Below are 19,111 nucleotides of genomic sequence, written 5' to 3' on the forward strand. Positions count from 1 at the left end.
ATATTCTACTCCGAAAGAAAATAGAACGTAAATGTTAATGTCATTGGTTAAAAGAAAAGCAATTGTTATTCATCCAGGTAAAGAATAAGATATTAATAGTGCGTATATGGCAGCTTTCTTGAAACTTACGAAATAGAGTGGAGAATAGATGAAGGTAAGTAAAATGAATGAATTAATTAATTAATTAAAATTTTATTTATTTTTTTAATTAATTAAAATTTTAAAAAGGATAAGTTAATGGCTTCTTTGCTAAGACCAGAGTGACACTGAGCCTGGCTAATCTTGCCCTAACACAGGGACATCACCCACAACTTGGTGCCTCACAGCCACATTCAACAATGGACTTTGGGCCTATCTCTGTTCTCAGTGACCTGGGGGTGAAGAAAAGGGGGATTGTTAGAGGTAGGGTAGGGTGCGTGGGGTGGGTGTGGCCAACAGCCCTGTGCTCTGTAATTATCCTGGGAGATCACTGGGCAAGATTTAGCAACTTTTCTATTCATTCTGAGTGATGACATCAGAAAGCGACGCTGCTGCCGATTACAGAAGCTGCCTGACAAGGAGTCCAATCTGTCTGTCTAGCCTCCACTTAAGACAGATCCCAAGGAAGGATCTTCAGTGGAGGCTGAGGGAATATTTTATATCCATTGCACCCTTACCAAACTCATCCGGGCTCATTAATTCAGGTGCTTTCTTTAGCAGATCTCAGTGGGAAGGACGTGTCTCTCGGTGATGGCTCTCCACTAAACATTAGGGAGCCAAGTGGTGTATTGTGGTTATACAATTATACAATCTGATTTCACCCTTGGGGCAACTCTGCAGCATCACAATCTGAATGTGAACCCAGCAGAAGGACCCAGATTGTGGAGGCAGGGAATCCCTTAGGAGGCTCCTTTCTCCCCCTTGGAACATCCCTCCATCAAAGGATTATTAGATGAGCGGGACCAAGCTGCTGAACATCCACAACCATCCCTCTGCTCCAATCCCCAAATCAGCCCAGTGATTGATTCTTGGACGTAGCATGGCAAAAAGAAGAGATGGAAGGGGCTGCCAGCAGACTGGCCTCTGTCATAACACCCATCATGCTTTCTGGTCCTGCATCCATCACGGTGCAGTTACTCTTGGCTTTCCAAAAAAGACAACTACTCACCAAGCGAAGCGACCTCACCGTGAAAGAGAGAAAAGAATCCCTCCTCCTCCCCACACCTGTGCACGCACACAGACACTCACACCTTCTCGTCCTGGACCGCAGCCATCCTTGTCACTTCACCCAACAAAGTCGTTCTTCTCATGGAGGAAATGTGGGTGTAATGAAAGAGGAGAAAAACGATCTTGTCATTTCCCTACTTAAATGTTGTCACTTATGTACAGCATTTCATCCCAAAGCCCCAACTTAGTTGGTCCAGAGGAAATGTCTAGAAGGGATCATTCCTGGGAAGGGCAAAACCTGGTGAACGGGGCAGCACTCACCCAGGGGCTCAGCGGTTCTTCCCTGGTTCCTATCTCTTCATCACCAACCCTATCCAATCCATTGGTAAGGCCCATTAGTTCTTTTCTTAAACTATGCCCCACATCTAATACTTTTTACCCTCTCCCCACTGCATCGTAGTCTAGGGCACCATCACCTCTCTTCTAGGTACCTGCATTACCATCCCACCTTCTTCTTACTTCGACTCTACCCCACCCCCACCCCTACAGTCCATTCTCTGTGGGATATCCTGGTGTGATCTTTAAAATGTAAATCATGTGACTCAAATTTGAAACTTCAATATGCATATCTATTATTTTTTTGTTATTCCTCGAGCATTTTGCTCTGGCAATGAGCGTTGAAATTAGCATTGGATTTTTTTGTTGTTGTTTTGTTTTGTTTTAACCCAAAAGCTGTGTGCTGTTTTACAGGAAACAAATTGCAAGCTGAAGGCACCACCTTCCGGATACAAGAGCAAAGGTGGGTGGTTATAGCTGTCAAAGGGAGAGGAAAGGCGGGAGAGCTCTGGGGGCCTGGAGCCCAGGAAGGAAAAAGGATGCTGAGGGCTGATTTGCACCGGAGCAGGGGCCTTGGCTGAGCCGTGGAAAGACCCCTCCAGGGAGTGGCTCCTGCCCACCCCCTCTCCGTTTCTCCCGCTTCCCCCCTCCTCCCTCCCTTGGGCCTGTGCTCAAGCTAGATTCAAATACCTTTAATTCTCGAAAGCAGGGACACTTTCTTGCCTCACCCCACCTTTCCTCTGCTTAAAAGAAGGGGCTTCACCCCACTTTTCTTCCTGGTGAATATTTACTCAGTTTGTATGATGCCCCGGGCTAAATTTCCCCTACCAGGAGCTAATTTCTTGTTTCCCCACTTGCTCAGAAAATGGTAAAATTGTTAAACCTGTTCTTTTTCTCTAAATGGCCACTTTGTAATAAGATCTTTCAGCAGTTTTCCAATACCTAAGGTTTTCTATGTGCCATGAAAATTAATATTTATAATTCCATTTGACATAAAAAAAGATTATACCAAACACTGTCCTATTAATAGGACAGGCAAATAACCTCACCTGCTCCACGCAACCTACGGACCAGAAGAGGATCTAAACACACTTGTGGTTCTGACGAGCGGCCGGCCCACCTTGACTGCCTCCTCCTCGAGACTCTGGGTTATTGTACAAAGAGTAACACTTTTTCTCTCTACTCTTTCCATGCACATCGATTTTGTCTCTGCAGCACTTCTCAGCTAGGTAGTTTGGAAATATAGGTCATAAACGGAAAGCAAAGCTTGTAAATGAATACTTACTGGCTCAGGGCACAGACACTGTGTTCAAGAAGAATGCTTTTTATTTTTTTAAATGAAGGATGATTTACTTTATTACCTGCCCACTTCCTTGAGGGAAGACCAACAGCTTTAAAACAGAAAAAAAAAAAAAAAAAAAAAAAAAAACCCACACAGAAATAAAGGCTATTGATTTTTATGTGTTGAATTTACAATCCTATTCTGGAAGGTGGGTTCCCATGAATAAACAGGAATATTTATAAGTACTATGATATCTAAATAGAAGCACACTAAATCATCTACTTTTAGGGGAACATTTAGGGTGTATTTTTCAGCTAACTGGACAAATTCTGAAAGAACAGGAGTAAAGAAAGCACATTATTACTCAGTACTTTTATGGCAAGACTGGACAGCTGCTTGCACCTGCCCTAACTTTTTTTCGGGCTAAAGTTATCTATTCCAGGATCCTATGTCATGCAGTAGAAAGCTTTGGTTTCAATCAGTCACTAACCCAGGACCTTGGATATATTTGAAATTCCTTTTGGGGGAAAAAATTGGCCAAGGCTTTTGACAGCACTGCTTCTCACACCCTGGCCAGAGTGGGCTGGCTCTCCTTGGCGACAAGAATGCCTATTGGCATCTCACCCTTAAAGTCACAGAATCATAGCATTTGGGCCCCAAAACAGACTTTAGAGTTCAGATGGCCCTTACTTACTTTACATTTTTCTGTAACATTATATTAGCATTCCCTGCTCCCATATAGGAAATATCCAAAAACCCCTAATTTAACTGACAATGCAGAACGTTTGTATGCTAGATGGCTGATAGAGGATGTCAAGACAAAGAAATAAGATCCAGCAGCTTATTTAAGGACTCTCACTGACAACTCCTGATATTCGAAGGATATTGTCCAGCAGACGGATTAATCATCCTGTTCATGTATACTCTCCAGTTTACATCCCTTAATTTGGTAAAGAAATTGGAGGACAGTTGGCCTGGACGGCATTTTCTTTAGCTTCTTGATCAAATGTTATTTACAAAAGTTAAAGGTGACCTCTGTTGATATACAGGGATGGTCCGAGAAGATCTTTCACACAAGCAAGATTGAAGATACTGACCAGAATGTCAAGTTGCGTTATCTCTACACAGATCCATGTGATAAATTCCCTCCCGAATTTAGCTTTAGGCAATAAGAACGTGGAGGCCGGCTCTTGTCAGAAAGTGAAACCTCTGTTGCCTATTATGTTTCTCTTTTCACCTTTGCTGCCAGAAAAATATGAACCAAATTTATTGCCAAGTGTAATCTGATAAACTCTGGTGCCTAAAAGTATTTACTCCTCCTGGTTTCTTAAATATTTCATTTGTAAATGGCCTCAAGTCACTGTTGAAGTCTCAAGTCTGGAGGCTGACAATGAAAATTTAAATGAGAAAAAAAAATGAGTGAGGACAACTGGTGGGTAACAAGGAAGGGTCAAACTTGCCAGTGACACTTGTCTGTGCAAAGCCTTTTGAGGCAGTAAAGAGATCTCGTGTTTTGTATCAGAAAATCTGGGCTTAATTCCCAGCTATACAACTTAACTTGCAGAATAACCTTACAAAAGTTACCTAAGCCTCCATTTCCTCATTTCTAAATGGGGATATTAATGCTGTTGATCCACTGGGTTGTTGTGACAACCAAATGAGAAAACAAGGGGAGATGCTTTCTCAATAGTGAGTCACTCTAGAAGTGTTCGTTGTTGTAACTTCCGTCCTCTATCTTGCAGTGCTGACCCGACCTCACCAGTACGTGATGTTTGAGGGAGTTTCAGAATAAGTCCACAAATTCACAAATAAACTTAGAAATTCTTTGATACTCCTCGTTTTAGGAGGTGGCGACTAATTTCTCTCCCCTGGAGTGAGGGCTGTATTTAACAACTTGTTTCTGGCAAATAGAGTGTGGCAGGAGTGACAGTGTGCGACTTGTGAGACTAGGTCATTAAAAGTGTTGTGGCTTCCTCTTTGCTCTCACTCTTAAATCACTCATTAAGGGGAAAGCCAACTGCTGTGTCATGAGGACACTCAAGCAGCCTTACACAGAGCTCCATGTGGTAAGCAACTGAAATCTTGCTAAGAGCCAAGCGAGCGCACCATCTTGGAAGCAGACCCTTTGGCCCCAGTCAAGTTTTCAGAATGCATCCTCCAGCCAACTTCTAGCCTATCGACTCCTGAGAGACCGTAAACTAGAACCATCTGGCTAAGGCTCCCCTGAATTCCTGACCTTCAGAAACTCTATAAAAGAAGATATATGTATTCTTGCTTAACTAAGCCCCTAAATTTGGGCTAACATTGGGGGTAAGGTGGGGCAATTTATCATTGGGGGTAAAGTGGGGCAATTTATCACACAGCAATAGATAACTGATAAAATGTTCCTAGTTACCTACCCGTTCTCTTGGAGAACACTATTGAGGACAAATAGCAGGTCTTATTTATTCTCCTCAGATGTTGTTATTAAAAGTAAGTCAAGTGCCTCAATATATTAGAATAAAAAAATAAATAAATAAAAATTAGAATCATTGCATTGGAAATCACCTCCGTGGGGAAGCCTGGGTGGCTCAGTGGTTGAGCATCTGCCTTTGGCTCGGGTCCTGATCCTGGGGTATTGGGATCCAGATTTGCATCAGGCTCCCCGCAGGGAGCCTGCTTCTCCCTCTGCCTATGTCTCCGCCTCTCTCTCTGTGTTTTTCATGAATAGATAAATAAAGTTAAAAAAAAAAAAAGAGGAAACCACCTCAGTGCCATGTGGGGCAATACACTCATTTTGCAAATGGGAGAACCAGGTAGCAGAGAGGTGAGCTCTTCAAGGACATTAAAATGAATAGCAAACATAGGGCTAGACCATTTCCTGGTCATCTTCCATTTGATATCATCTTTCTTTCTTTAATGATCTAAAGAGCTCCTTTATTTTTGAGCACAGATCGAAGAATGATGGAATGGTTCAAAATTGATACTTTCTATCTCCCATACCATTCTACTTTTTTTCCTTTGCCTTTTTCACCTGAAAAATGCCAATCAGTAGTTTTTAGTTTATGACATCATTTTCCAAAAGACTGGGTGGCCCTCAGATAAGGAAATTGCCCCAAATGAACATATGTTGATGTGAACACCTTCTGTTTGTAAGACACTGTACACACACACACACACACACAAAAAGACACTGTACAGGATCAAGGAAGATGAACTAAGCTCTTAAGTTTCTCACAATCTCACAATCAGAGGTACTAAGCACAGTTGGAACAATGAATTATGGGATATTGAAGGACAGAAGGATCCTATTTACAGTGTTCTGTAATCACTCCCCCAGAATAAGGTCCAAAGCAAGTCTTCAAAATTAATATGCCAGCACGAAAAAAATGTTTTAAGGAATTTTAGACTAAACTCTTCAATACACTCCTAGTGAGCAATTTTGCTCATGTAATTAATAAGCTTCTCTAAAACATCAGGTGCTGTGCTAGGCTCTGGGCATATATATAATCTATATTCAGGTAGGGATAGTTCAAGAATTTCTATGTAAAACAGAATTAAGGAAGTAGCGTATGGTTGGAAAATGGTGCTGGGGACTTGTCTGGAATCTGCATTTGGTAACATGCCATCTTTACATAGGGGTTTGGGGTGGGATTTGAAATTGATGGCGATCGTGAGCCATTTGGAGCCATTGCTATACATACACTATTGATGACATTATTGTCTTTGGCATCAACTCCTATCCCTCTCCCTTCTCCCACATTCTCTTTTCAAACTGTTGGAAGAACAAGGCTGTAATCTTTATTTGCTAAAATTTCAAGGCAGAGAAGTCTTGCAGAAGATTTTCTGAAATAATAGCAGGGATGGTACCAGTTTGAGGTAGATACAGCTGTTCCTACATGGGGGATGGATGAAATGGACTGGGGTCAGGATGATAAATGTTCATTATTGTTTTAAGTTGCTCGGTTCTGTTGGATGGCAAAAGGTAACTAAAAGAAGGTGGTAGATATTCCAGATCACCGGGCCCTGGCTGCCACCATGGTCGTGGTAGAGGTGTGGAGGCTTAGATTAGTTTTCTGGGAATGGGGCTGTTATGCAGGAGTGCAAAAATGCCTTGCCAGACACGAAGATACATGTTTGAAGGAACATTTAAATTTAACCCGTCCTAGAGATGGAAGTCATACAGTAGGCTTTCTCATGCCAAACAAAAGAGGAAAAAAATAGAGTTGATATGGACCAGATAAGATGCTTTGGGGTATTCTCAACATGGTAATGTCACTCTCTAATCAAATAACTGCTAGTCAGTTGCAAAACCAAAATTTATTTCCATAAGTAGGAAGCTGTGTGTTGGGGAATCGTAATTACAGTAAGGGCTAATAAGTGAAAGACAATTTTTAAGAATCCAGCAACACAACTGTTGAGGAAATACATCTGAGCTTGTTCTGATGAATGAGTGTGAGGACAGTAATCTCATGATTTGTAACTTTTTTTTGTCTTTACCCCTCGTCTCTCATTTTTGGATTTTGTAAGTAACATATCCTAATAATAAAATAAGTACTATTGAAAAGAACTTCCCAGTTTGAGAGGTGCTTTCAGTAATCATGACCTGATTGTATTCCATAATTTGGATACATTGATTAATTTAGATTTTGCGAGAAAATGGAGACTTGTGGGTTATATAAATGGCTGATATCATTTACTTTTAAGTTTTTGGGACGCCTTACCAAAACCCAAAAATCACCGTATTAAAAAGCTTATTTAAGTGCATTCTGTAGGAAAGAGGAGAAACTCAGTAGCTTCTGACTCCCTTTCCTTTAGAAAACCATGTAAGATATCTTTAATTAAAAAATAAGAGTTTAGGGATCCCTGGGTGGCTCAGCAGTTTAGCTCCTGACTTTTGCCCAGGGCATGATCCTGGAGTCTCTGGATCGAGTCCCACGTCGGGCTCCCTGCATGAGCCTGCTTCTCCCTCTGCCTGTGTCTCTGCCTCTCTCTCTCTCTATCATGAATAAATAAATAAAACCTTTAAAAAATAAATAAATAAAAAATAAAAATAAATAAAAAATAAGAGTTTATACTTCAAAATCAAAGTGGCAATAGTGTCTTGATTTCAACTAAATATTTCTTTCTGTTACAATATTAAACTACTATGAAATATATCAAGCTCATTTGATGTCATCATTTACATTTCTTAGATGCTCATTTGAATACAAAATGTGTCATTCCACTGTCTCTCTTTTTTAAGATTTTATTTATTTATTCACGAGAGACACGCAGAGAGAGAGGCAGAGACAAAGGCAGAGGGAGAAGCAGGCTCTCTGCAGGGAGCCCAATGCAGGACTCAATTCCAGGACCCTGGGATCACTCTTTGAGCCAAAGGCAGATGCTCAACCAATGAGCCACCCAGGCGTCCCCCACTCTTTTTCTCATGTACCAGTTTATTTTGTTTCTTTCTCAGATCATTTTGTTCCATGTTACCACATTTAATACTAATCTGGATATTGGAATTTGAGCACAATCTCAGAGTAGGTGGGGATTTTAACATGGTGCTGGCAGCTTATCCCAGAAGAAAGAAATGCACCGACGTGGTTATGTTCCTTTTCAAGGGTTTATTTCTCTTGGTGACCTGATTGTACTGTCCATAGCAAAATTCCTTTTTAGATGATTCATAGGCAAGATTTATATTAGCAAAAAGAAAAGGAGGATTAAGGATGGAGGGAGTTATTTACATCTTGTAGAATCCCTAGAAAATTTGATGGAACTATGACCCTTTCCCTAGATAAACACACACAGAAAGTTTGCATGATAATTTGTCAGGGGAGGCCCTCCGGGATCTAGATAATTTGGAAAGGATGAAGCACTTTGTTTGAAAGAGTTCTATGACTCAAATAGAAAGAGGATTATGATTTTTTAAAAAAAATATTTTATTTATTTATTCATGAGAGACACAGGGAGAGAGAGAGGCAGAGAGAGAAGCAGGCTCCATGTGGGGAGCCCAACGTGGGACTCGATCCCGGGTCTCCAGGATCACACCCCGGATTGAAGGCAGCGCTAAACCACTGAGCCACCCTGGCTGCCCAGAAAGAGGATTAAAGTAGAACAGAAGGGTTTTAAAAAATAACTTTATAAGTTCAAGACGAAGAACTGTTTAAATTAGCATAACTCTTTTGCTCCGACATCAAGAAATCAGAACTCCAGTGTCTATGATTATTTACATGTAGCCAGTTGAAGATGGATACACTTATTGGATAATCCCATCTTTCTGATTTGCCTATTCTGAAGAGATATATATATATACATCTTGCTTGTCTCCACCCCACCCCCAATGGCTGCTAAAAGCAACCCATAGAATATAAATCTTTTTCAAACACTGAATATTTTATAATTATGATAATAAACAAGTCAGAGAGAATTTTAAGATGATGTAGTAAAGTGGTTTCAAACATTTTTTTTTTTAAGCAATGGGACTCTCAGTAGTATCCTAAAATATAACAGATTAAACTGGCTTTTTTAGCATAAATTGTTTTTATATGTTAAAATGAAAACAACTCTTAATTATAATGTCATTCCAAGAGGCTGTTTTTGTTTAACACAAACATTTAGAAATAGGATCTAATGGAAAATAGTTACAGGCCCATCCTCCATTGTATTTCTGTATTTAGTTTGGGCTACTCAATAAATATTAAGGAAATTCTGATTCAGATATAAATGTAGTTGCAAACAGTCACAATTTTTAAATAGTCACCTTTCAATCTCAGGATATTCTTCAAATAAATAAAGAGGGGAGGAATACAAAAAAACTTGATAGCAAACAAACAAAAAAAAACTTGATAGCACATGGGAAGTCTCGAACTTACAAAAATTTAGCATAAAACTCATCTGAGTGTCCATTCGCTTTTTAAAAATTTTTATTGTGATAAAATATACTTAACATAAAATTTACCATTTTAATTATTAAGTGTGCAACCCCATGGCATTAAGTACATTCACAAGGTTGTACAACCATCACCAGAACTATTTCCAGAACCGTCTCATCCCAAACTGTATGTTTTTAATTCAAGGTTTTCCAGTCCATTTTTTTTTAAAGATTAATTTATTTATTTAAGGGAGGAAGGGGGCAGAGGAAGAGACTATCCAAGCAGACTCCCACTAAGTGAGGAGCCCGACTCAGGGCTTGATCTCACCACCCATGAGATGAGGACCTGAGCTAAAACCAAGGGTCGGTCCCCCTTAACTGACTGAGCCACCCAAATGCCCCTCCAGTCCACTTTTGAAATTAATTTTTTCCATTACCCTGCTTCAGGAAGATTGACATCAGCTGCCTAACCCACAACAGTAGCGTGAATAGCTGTTTGCAGAGTCCTGGAACTCACATCCAACCCTTGCCCACCCCATCTGTGTCTGACAGCTCGCCCAGAGCAGGGCTCCCCAGGAAGACTCCACCCTGACTGTGGGGGCCACTCTGACTGCAGGCTTTTCTGGAAAGACAGTATGCAGCAGGGTGCTGAGCCTCTGAAAATGCCTTGTCTGGCATTAATCAAACCATTTGCTTTTAGTAACCCATTTTAAAGCAGTAAAAAATGAAATTTGAGTCAAATGTTTGCAAAGCTCCTCAAGCACCTTTATAGAACAGCTTTAAAAAGTAATGGTGCCCTCAGTGATCCGAGGCACAGAGAAAGAAGTGACGGGGACAGATCCCACTGCCCGTGGGTAGCCAGGGCAGGGACGGCGCTCTCCCGGCCACCAAACGGTGCTGCTTTTTTGTTCGTGCCATCCTGAGAGGCAACATCTCTTTATGGGTCTAGTCTCGAAAAGACGATTGCAACGCCACTCACAAAACTCCTTTTGCCTCTCTCTGCACCTGAAAATGAGGAGTTCAGATGTGGCGTGCAAAAACCTGCTATCTTCCTGGGAGGTTTTACTGAAATTCATCACTGCTTGTCTAGTCTGGTCTCAGAATCATCCTAAATTAAAAGCAAGTCGAAGCGACTACAGAAATCGGTGTGAACATTTCAAGTATCATTTGCAAAACAGCCTGCTATGCAAACCTTGTGTTCTTCTGTAAGTGGACCCTCCACAAGCGCTAGGCTCAGATCACAGCCTCCTGTTCAATCAGGTTTAATTTAGTGATATTTCATTAAGAACTGCCAGATATAACAGACATTTACCACATACAGTTAACCTCTATCGAGTACCTACTATGTGCTGGGCAATTTTGCATCCACCAGTAAATTCATTTTGGCATTCCAGATTGCCCCCATAGAGATTTGATCTTCAAATTGTCCTTTGAATTGGCTCTAACAGGGCAGCCCCAGGGGCGCAGGCAGCGGTTTAGCGCTGCCTGCAGCTGGGAGTGTGATCCTGGAGACCCGGGATCAAGTCCCACATCGGGCTCCCTGCATGGGGGCTGCTTCTCCCTCTGCCTGTGTCTCTGTCTCTGTCTCTTTGTCCGTCTCTATGAATAAATAAAATCTTAAAAAAAAAAAAAAAGAATTCGCTCTAACATCTTTCTGGTTCCCTCATGGATTAATGAGCTAAATGACATCCTTAGCCTATGTTCGTTTTACATGTGCGTGAGAGTCATGATTTTACCCTTTTGGCAATTATATCTTAGCCCCTTATCTTTAGAAGAAGAATTGAAGATGAATATGCAGCAAATGCGATAAAGTAACCAGGACACAAAGACAGCAAATAGAGGGTAAAGGAGCAGTCACTGAAGAGCTCCTAATTAGAATGTCAAAGCCGTGGCTTTTTCAACAGACACATGAAAAGATATTCAGCACCACCATCACCAGGGAAATGCAAGTCAAAACCACAATGAGCTATCACCTCACACCTGTCAGACTGGCTAACATCAAGAACACACGAAACAACATGTGTTGGTGAGGATGTGGAGAAAAGAGAACACCTTTGTGTGCTGCTGGTGGGAAAGCAAACTAGTGAAGCCTCTGGGGAGGACAGTAGGGAGGTTCCTCAAAAAAAAAAACAAAAAAAAAAAAACAGAGAAAGAACTACCGTATGATCCAATGATTGCACCACTGGGTATTTATCCAAAGAATGTGAAAATGCTCGGGATGCCCAGGTGGTTCAGGCGGTTAAGTGTCTGCCTTTGGCTCGGGTCATAGTCCCAGGGTCCTGGGATCTAGCCCTGCATTGGCCTCCTTGCTCCAGGGAGCCTGCTGCTCCCCCTGCTTGTGCTCTCTCTCTGACAAATACATAAATAAAATTTTAAAAAATATATGAAAATGCTAATTAGAAGGGATACATGCACCCTTATGTTTATTGCAGCATTATTTACAGGATATGAAATAATCCTAAGTGTCCGTCAATAGATAAATAGCAAAAGTAGGTTTATATATATGTGTATATATATCATGGAATATTATTTAGCCATAAAAAGAATGAGATCTTGCCATTTGCAACAACATGGTTGGAGCTAGACAGTATAATGCGAAGCGAAATAAGTCAGTCAGAGGAAGACAAAAGCATACGATTGCACTCCCGGTGAATTTAAGAAACAAAACAAATGAACAAGTAAGAAAGAAAAACAAAGGAGACAAACAGAAAGACAGACTCAACTACAAAGAACAAACCGATGGCTTCCAGAGGGGAGGTGGGTGGGGGGATGGGGGAAATAGGTGATGAGGATTAAGAGGACACTTATCTTGATGAACACTGGGTAATAGGTGGGATTGTTGAATCATCATATTGTACACCTGAAACTAATATAACACTATGTTAACTACACGTAATTAAATCTTTAAAAATCGGGGATCCTTGGGTGGCTCAGCGGTTTGGTGCGCCTGCCTTAGGCTCAGGGCCTGATGCTGGAGACCCGGGATCGAGTCCCACATCGGGCCCCCTGCGTGGAGCCTGCCTCTCTCTTTCTCTGTGTGTGTCTCTCGTGAATAAATAAATAAAATCTTAAAAGAAAAAATTTTTTTTAATTGCAGGCAAAAAGAAAATAAACCTTTGGCATTCTCAATCACAATGCTATACACAGTGCGTAGCACATAGTAGGTGCTCGGTAAATATTCAACAAAGGAGCTAGCCTGGAAAATAAGATATATATATATATAGATAAATACCAGGAAAAAGAACATGAAGATATCATGCACAAAAAACTTGTAAACATGATAAGGATACCGAAGCCAATTCTTAAAAGCATGACAGAAACCTATGGGGGAAAATAATACATTTAAAAACATGAATCGCGCCAGCAAAATTCTTCCTCTGTGCTTCTGGGGCTGGAGAAGGTCAGGAGGGCATTTCTCTCAGGGAAAAATATGAGCCCACATGTACAAATGAAGTCTCTTCCTTCTGCTAACATTTGCCTCTATCGTGGCTATTCTAGATAGTTGTTTTTTTTTTTTTTAAGTTAATTTCTTTTTTATCCTAGATAGTTTAAATCCTGCAGAAGAGATGAACAGGCTCCCACCACCCCAGTAAGCCTGTGCGTGCTTCATCCCATGCTTTTCACAAATCAGATTTTTTTTTAAAAGATTTTATTTATTCATGGGAGACACAGAGAGGGAGGCAGAGGGAGAAGCAGGCTCCCTGCAGGGAGCCCGATGGGGGACTCAATCCCAGACCCCGGGGTCACACCCTGGGCCAAATGCAGATGCTTAACCGCTGAGCCCCCCAGGTGTCCCCACAAATCAGATTTTCCCTGGTGCTGCCCTGGGCTTTCTACAGCTCAGGCTGGCTGGCACCTACCTATGCCCATCTCGAGGGTGACCACAAGGCCCCACCGCCCTCAGGCTTACAGCCCAGTGCTCACCCCAAGAGCCGGGAGAGACTGGTCTGGTGGTGCAGGGGGTGGAGTGGAGATTCCTATATCATAAGCTAAGAAATTCCATAAATGTTGGATTTTTCATGAGGGCTAGTGTTACCGAGAGGGATCAGAGCCTAATTTTCACAAGTTTGGCTTTTTTACTTAATAGACAACTATGTGGCCTGGTGATTCTGTAACAGTGAAGCCAGAATGCCGTCTGGCCAAAAGGAAAAAAAAAAAAAATATTGAAACCAATCTCACAGATTGAAGAAGGAAGGTATTACTTGACTCTGTGCTTGCCCCAAGGGAAAGAGAGAAGGATTTCTTTGCTAAATCGCCTTTCTCCGAAGATACAGGGACACTCAACCTGGCACTTGGCTTGTGAGAAGTTTTCTGAACACAGTGTGCGCTCAATTAAATGTCAATCAGCGCCGCTCCTGTCAGGCCTGATGTCACAGTGAAGCAAAGACTTGTTTTCTCTCCCATTTAAGGGACTCTTAAATATTTCACATACAGCATTTAGCCAGAAAACCCACGGAAACAGAGACGTGGTCAACAGAGACGGTATTTTGGGTGTATTAACAACGAAGCACATATAAGCCTGGAGCCCAAGGGGACTGGAGATTTTCCACGGATTGTGTTTTGTTTTAATTTTTTAAAAAGATTTTATTTACTTATTCATGAGAGTTACAGAGAGAGGCAGAGACAGGAGAAGTAGGCTCCATGCAAGGAGCCCAATATGGGCCTCGATCCTGTGACCCCAGGATCATGCCCTGAGCCGAAGGCAGACGCTCCACCACTGAGCCACCCAGGTGTCCCTGGACTGTGTTTTAATCGACTTCTGCGGATTGTGTCCTTGCAGGGAAGCAGCCCCACCAGCACAGGTGGCTTCCAATCCTCTGAGGCAGCCAGTGTCGCCCGAGCCAGACCCCTCAGCCCCCAGACCCCATCAGCCACATGGCTACGGCTTTGTTTCATCATCCTGAAGAAGGTGTTTTAAACCCAAAACTATAAAAGGTAGGTCTACTCTACATGGGCAATAGCTTCCAAGTTAGCACGTCAGTATTTCTTGTGAGCTATAAAACCGTGGTTCAGGGAGGTGGTGACAATTATGATATGTCAAGACACCTCCAGCCCGGGTGGTTTTCCTCCAAACCATCAACTTAACATGTTGCTTAACCACACAGCGAGGCATGTAGCCTTCCCGGGTTTTCATTTCTTCTTCTGGACTTGTTTTTTTTTTTTTTTTTTAATTTTATTTATTTATCCATGAGACAGAGAGAGAGAGAGAGGGACAGAGACACAGGCAGAGGGAGAAGCAGGCTCCCTGCAGGGGGCCCCATGGGGGACGCAATCCTGGGTCTCCAGGGTCACGGTCTGGGCCGAAGGCAGCACTAAACTGCTGAGCCCCCCAGGGATCCCCTGGACTGGTTCAGGTGTGTTCTCTCGCTGCCCCGCCTGGCGCTGGGAGGAGTAGGTACAATGAGGATGCTGGGTCCCCACCTCCTCATTTTCTTCCTAGGAAACAGGTAGCCCCGAGACGGAGACGAGGAGCCTGCACAGCCTCCCGGGGAGCAGCCGCGCTGGGATGTGCATCCAGGCCTCGTGCATTTTAACTGAATCTGCTTAGGATGCCCCTGCCCCGGCTCGGTGGCAGCTAGAAGTCAGGGGACCACAGCAGCAGCGTGGAAAGGACTTCCGTAGAAGGTCACGCGGGCCGGACGCCGTCTGCCGCTTTTTCTCTGCATGACCTGGGGTGGGCTTAGGGCCTTGCGATGCTTCGCTTCTCCATTTCTGAGATACGGATGACGTCATTTAAGAACATCTAACTGGCTCGTTTAACGCAAGCACGAAGTGACAGAGGAGCCAACTCCTTGCTCAAACGTTCTCTATCTCCGTGCCTTCCACCCCCCACTCTGGCCCTGGTGCTTGTTTTTTTTTTTTTTTAAAGACTCTATTTATTTATTCATGAGAGACAGAGAGAGAGACAGAGAGAGAGGCTGAGGCACAGGCAGAGGGAGAAGCAGGCTCCACGCAGGGAGCCCGACAGGGGACTCGATCCCAGGACTCGGGGATCACACTCTAGGTGGAAGGCAGGTGCTAAACTGCTGAGCCCTCCAGGGGTCCCCTGGCCCTGGTACTTTTTGGAAAGATTCTCCTTGATCAGAGACCCTACCTTCCCGTAGCTTCTCTTGAGTTTCACAAATTCCTCAATTCCTTCATCATCCCACCACTAGGTCTTGAGCACCTGCTACGTGTGGGGCGTCGGGCCGGGCCAGGGTGCAGTGGGGGACAAACCCAACCGGCCGCCCGGGTTCCTGAGGCTCGGCGGCCCCACTCTAAGGGGCCACGGGGCCGGGGGGTGGGCGGCAGAGGGGAAGAGTGGAGCAGGGGCTGGGGACACGTGGGCCAAGCTGGCCAGGAGGCAACCGGCAGCAGAGGTGGTGGCAGGGGACGCATCGCGGTGAGGCCTGCGTCTGCAGCCTGGGGCCTCCATCGCCTCTCCACCCACCAGGTAACATCCACGCAGGGACCCACAGGTGCTAACGGAGTGGGCCAATACTGCGATCCCTTTCCCCAAACCGGAGGTGACACGGGCGGCGCCAGGGGCCGCGATCAGGGCCCCGACAGCTGGTCCCCTGCAAGGGGTCAGTGCCCGTGGCCTCCTGTTGGTTGTGGGCAGCTTTCCAGGAGGGAGAAGGGCCGAAGCGGGAGCCCTGGGAGAGTGGGTGCAGGGGGGCCTCCGATGACCCCTGCCCTCTCCTCCCTGCGAGCTGCCGGGGCGGGGGTGCCAACGGCCCCCTGGCCCAGGGCCTTCAGCCGCCCTGAAGGCACGTGCCCATCGCCGGGCATCGAAACGGTTAACAGAGCGGCTCTTCTGTGGGCTTGGGGTCTATGCCCTCCTTCTCTTAGATTCCCGAAGAGCCTTGGAAATCCAGAAAGCTCTGTGCCGCCGGCTGCCCTTTGCTGCCTAGAGCTGGAAAGGCCCTTGCCCACTGCCTGCCAAGGTCTGGGCCTGCAGCCGCGCTCGCCCTCTCCCCGAGGTGGCCAACCCGCCGGCCTCGCAAAACAGGGAGCCCAGCAAGAAAAAAAAAGTCACTTGAATTTTATAAAGTGGTAACTACTGTGGGGCTTCATGTCATTAAACCTAAATGCCATCGACGGGTGAGGTAACAGCTCTCTTTATGTCAGCTCAGGAAGTTTTACCCAAGAAGAGGGGTGGTGGTGGGGGGCTGCTTGCCAAATCAGGAAATGTGAATTAACTGACAAGGAGTTTTAAAAAATGGGGCTGAGGCAACCCAGAAGAGAAGTGAGAGCAGAGAGAGAGAGTCCTACAAAGGCACAAACTTGGGCCACGCGGGCCACTTTGCACAAGTCAGTTCGGCCTGTGGAGCCTTCCTTCTCTTTGGGGCCGGTTGCTTTGAAGAACTCCGGGGGCCAGAAATTCCCCAGCTTCAAGCCGCCTTCACGGAAGGGAAACCTACGGTATGAACAGGGATTGCAGCCTCTGCAGTGTAAACATTCACCTTGGGCATGGAAAGTCTTGCTCTTGGGGAATGCATCGGGCTCCCCGTGTCACACCACAAATCTAACCACGGCTTTCTGCGCAATGTATGCTTTTAAACAATGACTACATTATGTCGGTCAAATAAGGCTCTCCTCCACCGCCACCCCCACCTAGCCCTCCCCTGGTTGGTAGACCTACCTCAGGGTTCCAAACATGGTTGGCACACCCTCACCCTAAGGACAGAGAGAAGAAAGCCCTGTTTTTTAAGCAGGTGTGAGAAACCAAGAATGAATCACTTTGGAAAAAATGAAGACAAAATGCAAGTTCGCCTGTCACCGAATCTGTAGTGACTTTTAGAAAACATAATTAACCTTTTCATTTTCTCATGTCTTCAAATCATGCACTCTCTCTCTCTCTCTCTCTCTCTAGAAAACAGAAGCCAGGGGCACCTCCCCGGGTGGCTCAGTTAGTTAAACGTTTGCCATCAGCTCAGGTCATGATCTGGGGGTCCTGGAATTGAGCCCCACATCGGGGTCCCTGCTCAGCAAGTTGCCTGCTTCTCCCTCTCCTCTGACTTGCCATCCCCTGCTCATTCTCTCTCACTCTCTCTCTCTCAAATAAATAAATAAATAAATAAATAAATAAATAAATAAATAAATAAAATCTTTTAAAAAAAAAGGAAAGAAAACAGAAGTCAAAGGTCTGAAATATGAGGAACTTCATCCAAAGAGTTTTTGCCCTAAACAGCCTTTTCACTCCCCTACCAAATTTCCAGACCCAGTCTTGGTCAGGGCTGCCCTAGGCAGGAGACATCCTAGGACAAGGTAAGTGACCCAAGGCACCAGCCCCGCAGAGAGCACTGTGTGACCGTGTGTACCCGTGCATGTCTGTGCACGTGGGAAGTATATGTGTGTGCACACGTGTGTGTATCACGGTGACACTGTGCAGAATGAATGAAACAGGGCATCATGGATTATGTGTTGGAGTCTCGGGGGTCTTTCCAAATTGACAAACCAGGCTTTGCCAGAGGGCTAGGGCTTTGATGAAAACCGCTTCACACTAGTTGGACCTGGGTGGGATAGAGGGGGATGAAGGCACTCAGGAAAGACCCAAGCAATGCTTTCCAAACTCTAGCACCTGAGATGCTTGTTAAAAAAAATCTCTGAGGCTCCCCTCACCCCCCTGCCCCCCGAGTCAGGAGTCAGGAATTGGTCTCCTAAGCACCATACCGGCCACTTCACATGTTGAGAAACAAGCCAGCTTACGCGATGGGCCGGATTCTTTGTTTCCGGGGAATCTTTCTGGTAACTTTTTAATAAATGTGTTGCTTCCTTCTGAGATTCTGGATCCTTCTTAACAGTAAATGCTAGCTGCCTCAAAGCATTTTGGGGATGCCAGTTTCAATTCTCTGTTCCTTCAGGCCTTCCTGTCCCCTTCCTCCCCTTCACTCCTCTCCCTTGGATTCTCCTCCTCCTACCACCCTTCACCTGTTCCTCCTTTTCCTTCGTGTGGTTCGAGGAATCATTTCATGGGCTTCCACTAAAATTTAAGGTGCTGGGGTTATCGAAAAGCATTAAGATGGAGCCCCTGCCCTTATGAAGCTGAATTCCGGTTGAGGAGACAGACACAGATTGAACAGATCATTTCAACAGAAAGAGCCAGGAGTTAAAATAACCGAGTTGTAAGGCTCAGAGGGAAGGGTATTTGAGAAAGTGCTGTGAGCAAGGCCAAGTGCCGTAGTCGTCTGGGTAGCTGAAGTGGGGGTACAGTGGCAAAGCCTGCTCCAGGCACCCCAGCTCCCCCTCCCACCAAACGAGAGCACATGTGTTTATTTGTCAATAGCCAATTTAAGAAACCAGGAGAATAGCCAGAGAAGCTGGGTTTCAGAGAAAAAGAATAAAACTGACTCAAAGTTAGAATGATGGAAAAAAAAAAAAGTTAGAATGATGACATGGTACAGGGTCTAAAACGCCCAGGATTGAACACACGTCTATCAAGTGGTACATGAAATCTGTTCTCAACAGATTTTCTGAATTTAGACTTTTGCTTCCCACATTTGCATGCAAAGGGCATGGCTGGGAGGTGA

The 19,111-nt window shown here is 44.4% G+C and overlaps 1 protein-coding gene across 1 annotated transcript in view; it reads right to left on the reverse strand.

Annotated features, from left to right (window-relative positions):
* The window catches only part of RBPJ (recombination signal binding protein for immunoglobulin kappa J region), a 224,898-nt gene that overhangs the window by 128,543 nt on the left and 77,244 nt on the right, over nucleotides 1-19,111 (reverse strand). The gene's annotated exons all lie outside the window — the stretch shown is intronic.

This window comes from Canis lupus, chromosome 3 (genome assembly GCF_011100685.1).
Source record: "Canis lupus familiaris isolate Mischka breed German Shepherd chromosome 3, alternate assembly UU_Cfam_GSD_1.0, whole genome shotgun sequence".
Lineage (NCBI taxonomy): Eukaryota > Metazoa > Chordata > Mammalia > Carnivora > Canidae > Canis > Canis lupus.